Source organism: Carlito syrichta, unplaced genomic scaffold, assembly GCF_000164805.1.
Source record: "Carlito syrichta isolate Samal-C Ts95f unplaced genomic scaffold, Tarsius_syrichta-2.0.1 Scaffold147589, whole genome shotgun sequence".
Lineage (NCBI taxonomy): Eukaryota > Metazoa > Chordata > Mammalia > Primates > Tarsiidae > Carlito > Carlito syrichta.
The window spans coordinates 83,321-90,380 of record NW_007091685.1 but is presented as its reverse complement, the minus strand read 5'-3'; the positions used below and the strand labels follow the sequence as shown (position 1 = coordinate 90,380).

General features: G+C 41.5%; 1 pseudogene; it reads right to left on the bottom strand.

The window, feature by feature from the left end:
- Window positions 1-5,014: 5,014 nt before the first annotated feature.
- LOC103251864 lies at window positions 5,015-6,360 on the bottom strand (annotated as a pseudogene).
- Window positions 6,361-7,060: the final 700 nt, after the last annotated feature.

Sequence of the window (7,060 nt, the reverse complement as noted above, 5' to 3'; positions counted from 1 at the left end):
ATCTCATTTCTTACAGATGTGTCTGTTTGGCCTCTGTCTTTTTCTTTAGGTTTTTTTTCTTCTTCTCCCTTTTATCTCTCCTTTTTCTGTGGGAGTTCTTGCCATAACCAAACACAGAGAAAATGAATTGGGGGTGAAGAGTGTGTCCTAGAAGGATCCATTAATTTAGACTTCTTTCAAATTTTAAAAACTGCAACTAGATTCGCAAACCTTTTCAAGGTTATCAAGTTCTATTGGCAATTACATTTGATCACCATGTGGTAGCCACCCACCAGTAGCAAATGTTAACAACCAAAAAATGTTAGCGACTGTGATATTTCAACTCTGACAAATAAAAAGGTGGGCCCGGTGAGGTGGAGGTAAGAGGATTCCTTTGGGGGTCAATAATTATGTGGTAAGCCTGGGAAAAGGCTTACTCACACCTTAGAATCATTCCAGAGAAAGCTGTACTTTTGGCCAAAAGATATAAAGATTTTTTTTTTAAAAGATATTAACTTGAAATCCTATACTTAAAATGAAATAAACTGCACTTGACATTTGGAAACTGCTGTTCCAGCAAAGATAAAGGTGCTAAGGTTTCCAAATGTAAGGTTGAGATTAAAACGCAGAGGTTTCTTGAGATTTTGAAGTATAACTTCGAAACTTGGAGCAAAAACTCAGATTCTTGGATGATGTTTAGTAAAGGAAATATTTTTCTTGGCATGATATGCTTCATTTTTCTTAGAGAAAAACTAGAAAAAAAGAAGAGGCTGAGGAGGGCCAGTTTGCATTAGTGGAGCAGAGGTTGAAACAAAAGCAGTCTAAACAAAGTGGAGAAAAGCCAAGAAAAATGGAAAAAAAAATTTGATTAGAAAATATCTGTTTATTTTAAAACAAAAGCTATATGAATTTTAATCAAAGTAATCATGAGAGGGCTTAATCGTAATCTACTACCATCATTGGCAATAGAGTTTGATCCCTGTAATGATATCAAAATTCTATCTGCCAAAATCCTGAACTGAAAAGTCAAACGTCTAACTGGAAAGAGATGCTATCAATATCTAAATCAACAAAAAGGAAGGGTTCAGAGAAACACATCAGCTTCATAATTCCTTCACCTCTCATTTACAGGTTAATCTTCATCGCAATCTCTCTGGATGAGGATGGGAGTGGGAATCCTCTATGAGTCACGTGCCTGCCCACCTGCATGTAAATACAGGTATCCTGGTGTTCCTAGGTAGGAAATTCTGTTTCGGAAAGTTCTTGCATAGTTTTGTTTTGTTTTAGCATGAAAATATGTACTAAGTCATGGATGAGTGTTTCGCCTTCAAGTTTTCCATTTACACACAATTGGAAACCTGTTGATCAGGTTTGGGTCAGACTATGCTTCTAAAATAAAATTGTAAACCTAACAGTGGAAGTGAATAACAGAAACTCTTGGCAGAATTTCAGCAGTCCTATTTAGAGGCAACCGTTCTGGTAAAGCTCATAATTTCAGAATATAGTCTTGTTTTTAAAATCTTTTCATTTGACTTGAGACAATTTTCATATACTCCTTATTAAATGGAAAATGAAATGATATCAAAGAGCAAGATTATAGATATCACAGAGTGCTAAGTTTTTTCAGATACATCTCTCTCTTCAGTCTAAATTTGAATCTCAACATGCTTATTATTTTAATTTTGAGGAGTCTCCAAATTCCAGTGATTCTCTGAGTTCCACTTAAACTACCACGCCCTCACACCCTTCTGAAGAAATAGGAGCAGTGATGTCCGCCTTCAACTTCAATTTAGTCTCTCCTTTCCCTGCTTAATAAACATACATTTGTTTGGGGTTTTTTTTTTTAGCTGTTGTCATTCTTTTTTTTTTTTTTTTTTTTTTTAGTCAGAGTCTCACTCTGTCACCCAGGCTGGAATGCAGTGGCACACTCATGGTCACTGCAGCCTCGACCTGCTGTGCTCAGGCAATCCTTCCGCCTCAGCCTTCTAGGTAACTGGAACCACAGGCATGCACCACCACACCAGGGTAATTTTTTGATTTATTGTAGAGACAAGGTCTCAAACCCCTGGGCTTAGGCAATCCTCTTGTCTCCACCTCCCAGTCTGGGATTACAGACTTGAGACACCGCATTCAGCAAAAAACATGTTTTTGATGTTCCTAAACAAGTACCATTAAACAAAGCACCATGCAATTGTGAACTTGACATTATCTTTCCAGATGAATATATATAACTTTATCTAGGGGCTCAGTAACAAGAAACTTCAAATAATTGAGTGTTTTTCTGTTTACAGAGTGAAAGTAAAGGGCAAGAAAACATAAGAATTTGGGATACAGTTAAGAGTTCCAGGTATGGTGTAACACAAAATTTGGGGGTCCTTTGACACACTTTTGAAAGGAATTTCAGAGCAGCCAGCAGAGTTGTAAGACAGAATTTATTAGAGAAAGAGAAGGAGAGAGAAATAGAAAAAACGTGCCTCAGTACAGGTGTCTTGGAGAAAGATCATGTTTAGCTACCTAGTTATGAATATGCTAATGAGTAGGCTACAGGTACCCCTGCCTGGATAGATTACTGACTCTGCTCTGATAGGTGAGGGGGGCGGGCTTTTCCAGTGCACAGAACATGCATTTTGTCGTGGTAGGCTGACTAGTTAGACTTGGCAACTGTGTGCTAAAAGGTGGTCTGCTTAACGTTTCCAAAGTTTTCGATTGCCAGTCTGGGAACCACCTTGGTGGGCTTGTCTGTTGATTAGCTGTGGGGGTACAGTGGCCTGGGAATCTACATTGAGCCCACATTCCAGCCCACAGGTCAGCCTGCAGACAAGATGTCTGGACACTTCCTTATTGTAAACTAAAAACTGTCTATAAGAAATGTTTCTATCTATGTCTAACCTATACTAATACCCTGCCTCAACTAGACCATTTCTAGTTCATATTTCAGCCCCTGCAAGTATTCTATTCACTTTCCAGGTCTTCTATGTTGATATGGGTTTCAATTGTTGCCCACCTATTATGTTGGATAATAAATGGAAGCACCTATATTGAGTTCAGATGTTAAGATCCTGCACTGGGTGTTTTCACAAAGCTCTCTCAGTTATCACTCTCGAACAACTCTGAGGGAGGTACCATCATCATGGGATCAAACTCGGGTTAGCTTCCTGGGTCCATGTTCTTTACCACGGGCACCTCTAGCTCTCAGGTAGCCTGCTTCATGAGCCACCAATGAAATGAGGATATGGACTTCACCAAGGTTTCTCATTTAAAAAAAAAATTCTTTCTTTGGACAAATGTAAAAATATTATTATCTCCTATATATCTTCCACCTATCAAGAAAATTTCTTGAGTTACATTTTCTGCAATTTACATGAAAATAAAATAAAATCATACATTCAATTTGTATCCAATGTTAGAAAAGAAAAAAATGTTCAATGTAAGGCAAATTCAATGCTATAATGTTATACTTGAAGAATGAAATCCATGCCTATTATGATTGTACCCTGAGCCCCCATACCACAAGAGAGACAAGCAGTCTTCAACTGACCAAAAAAACCAAACCAAAACAAAACAAAACACACACACACGAGAAAATAAGATTAAAAAGAGGGAAAATAAATTTTCACTAAAGTAGAATATATTTGCAGATCCCCTCTTGTCAAAATGTTAAAGTATTCACTTCTTTGGGAACATATTAGCTATTAATCTCTCCAGTTCCCATCGACCCCTTATGGAGTAGTCAAGGTCAAATATCAACATGAAAATTTAGAAACACATTACCCTATGATTTTCCACCCTGACTCATTGGTTTGAGGGTTGGGAATCTAGCAACAAGGAATATAATGTCAGCAGATATTCCAATTGACCTCAGCATATTCCTTCCAGAAGCTTCCAGCTGCCAGAAGGTGTGCGTGGCAGAGAGAGCTGAGGACATCAGGGGTTTCCAGAGGCTTAGTTATCATGAGTGCAGCTGGACAAAAATAGATGGAGAGGTGGTAGGGCAAGTCATTTGAAATCTTGTTAGAACTGCTATGTGGATAGGGGTTTTTTTTCTTTTTTAAAAAATTCTCATTTATTTTTGGCTCTTGGGTCAATGTCATCTTTTCCATATGAAAAAAAGCAGCAAGTTCAACACAAAATAGAAGTCTGAAGTGTAGGATAGGACAAAACCAAGGGTGGGGAGAAAAAGGCAACAGCAAAAAGAAGAGATGAGATGTTGCAAAAAAAAGATGACAGTGTTCACCATTTCACATTAAGTCAAGGATCTATCCATTTTGGGGAGCAAGAAAAAGTGGGAATGGGGAGGGCCTTTTTGGAGGTTTAGGGACCAAGGGTAGTCCCTTCCCCCTCTCGATCCCCTTCTCCAACCAGGACAAAAGAAGGAATCTAACGTGAGGGAGGTGGAGTAGACAGCAGGATTTCACTTGACAGGATGGAGCAGACCCCTCCCCAAAGGACAGAACTTGGAGGGACACTGAAAATGGAAATAATACTGTTAACACTTTCCTTGAAGCTGAGAGATGGAACATGAAAATATCTAGAAATTATGACATAATAACCTGGATTACTCTCTTCCAAACTGTTCTAGAATGGAAAATCCTGTTCCATTCCTTATAGTGACTTCTACCTGCTACCTTCTACCCTCCACAGCTTTGCTACTCTTGGGTTTAGGATGCTGACCATTATCTGGGTTTTTGGCATCTGGTTGGTTCTAAATGGGATCTGGATGAGATCCAACTTCTTGAAGAATTATTTTTAAAACAGAGGAAAATGTTAACGGGACAGATGGGAGTGGGCACCAGAAGGAAATACAGGGTTACTGAGAATGGCAGAAATCTAGATTTCCCAAAGTGGAAAGAGAGAGGAGACATTCAACAAATAAATATTTGTCAAGTACCTACTATGTGGCCAGGTATTGTTCTAGACTTCCCAAACAGGGGAAAAAAGATAGAGGCAGCAAACACAAAGTCTGAGGGAGAAGAAAGGAGCCGATGAAGAAGAAAGCTAAGGAAACCGAGAAGCCTAAGGTGACGGGGGCTCTGCCTTAGGTCACTTCTTTGTCCTCTTCACCGAAATCCTCCTCCTCTTCTGAGATGGCATCCTGGTACTGCTGATACTCAGAGATGAGGTCGTTCATGTTGCTCTCAGCCTCGGTGAACTGCATCTCGTCCATGACCTCACTTGTGTACCAGTGGAGGAAGGCCTTCCGACGAAACATTACAGTGAACTGCTCGGAGAGGCACTTGAAAAACTCCTCCATGGCCATGCTGTAGTTGATGAAGGTGACTTCTATCTTGAGTCCACGAGGCGGGATATAACAGACGGTCGTCTTGACGCTGTTGGGCATCCATTCCACAAAGTAGCTGCTATTCTTGTTCTGCACATAGAGCATCTGCTCATCTACCTCCTTCATGGACCTCTGTCCGTGAAACACAGCAGCCATGGTGAGGTACCGGCCACGGCGGGGGTCACAGGCAGCCGTCAGGTTCTTGGCATCGAAGACCTGCTGGGTGAGCTCAGGTACTGTGAGAACCTGATACTGTTGGTTTCCACGACTAGTGAGAGGGGTGAAGCCAGACCTCTGGTGAAGCCAGAAGTGGAGATGTGGGAAGGGCACCATGTTGACTTCCAGCTTGCAGAGGTCAGCACTGAGCTGGCCAGGGAAACAGGAGAGGCAGGTGGTGACACCACTCATCCTGGCTGAGATAAGGTGGTTCAGGTCCCTGTAGAATGGTGTGGTCAGCTTGAGGGTGAGGAAGCAGATGTCGTAGAGGGCCTCATTGTCAATGCAGTAAGTCTCAGCAGTGTTCTCTACAACTGATGGACAGAGAGGGTGGCATTGGAGGGCTCAACCACAGTTTCTGACACTTTGGGTGAGGGCACCACACTGAAGGTGCTCATAATACAGTCGGGATACTCTTCTCAGATCTTGCTGATGAGGAGGGTGCCCATTCCAGAGCCTTTGCCCCTGCCCAGAGAGTGTGTCAGCTGGAAGCCCTGCAGGCAGTCACAGCTCTCAGCCTCTTTTTATGCCACATCCAGGATGGAATCAATCAGCTCGGTCTCCTCTGTATAGTGGCCCTTTGCCCAGTTGTTGCCTGTCCCAGACTGACCAAAAACAAAATTGTCTGGTCTGAAGATTTGCCCAAAAGGACCTGAGCAAACACAGTCCGTGGTCCCTAGTTCTAGAGCCACCAGGATGGCACGAGGAACATATTTGCCACCGGTGGCTTCATTGTAGTACACGAAGATGTGGTCCAACTGCAGGTTGCTGTCCCTGAGGTAGGTACCAGTGGGGTTGATGCCATGTTCATCACTGATCACCTCCCAGAACTTAGCACTGATCTAGTTGCCATATTGACCAGCTTGAATGTGCATGATTTTCCTCATGGTTAAAATTTATTTTAATTTTAAGGCTCCCCTCAAGGTCTGCACGGGGCAAGAAAATATGTAATTTTTTTTTTCTCTGCAGGTTGCAGGCTGAAAGAATGGAATGTGCCCCAGAGGCTGGAGCAGCGAGGTCCCAATGCGATGGCAAGAAGTTTCTGAGAAAGATTTTTTTCGTAGCATCTGTTCTGAACTCCATCTGCTGCAGTTCAACAGTGTGAAATGAGACATTCCTCAACTTGGAACATTCTATCACCGCCATGATGAGACGAGTACTTTGGAGGTTCTGGGAGTTATTCTGTGGCTCTTTCAGTTATTAGGGTGCCCTGCTTTTATTATTTAAGTGCCATTTTATTAAAGATTATGTAAAAAAGTCTTTTCTTCAAATATTTTTGGAAATATTTAATTACTAATGAGATTTGACCTTGAGAGCAGCCATTCATCCCTGGTGTGTTGGGAAAAACAGGCGAAGTATTTGTTGTCCTTCTGCCAGCCTTTGGGTGTTCTGTCCTAACCAGCATGTTGTGAGAGTTCTGTGGTGAACTGTGGGACGTGATGTTTATTTGACCTGCTGTAGAATGTAAAATGAGGGCTGAGGGGTCTCAGTGTGACAGCAAACTTTTAACTATGGTAATTCAAATAAGCCAACTTTCGAAACTACTTTAGTCTTAAGGTCAAATTTGTTTTGCTGTATTGCTTCAAA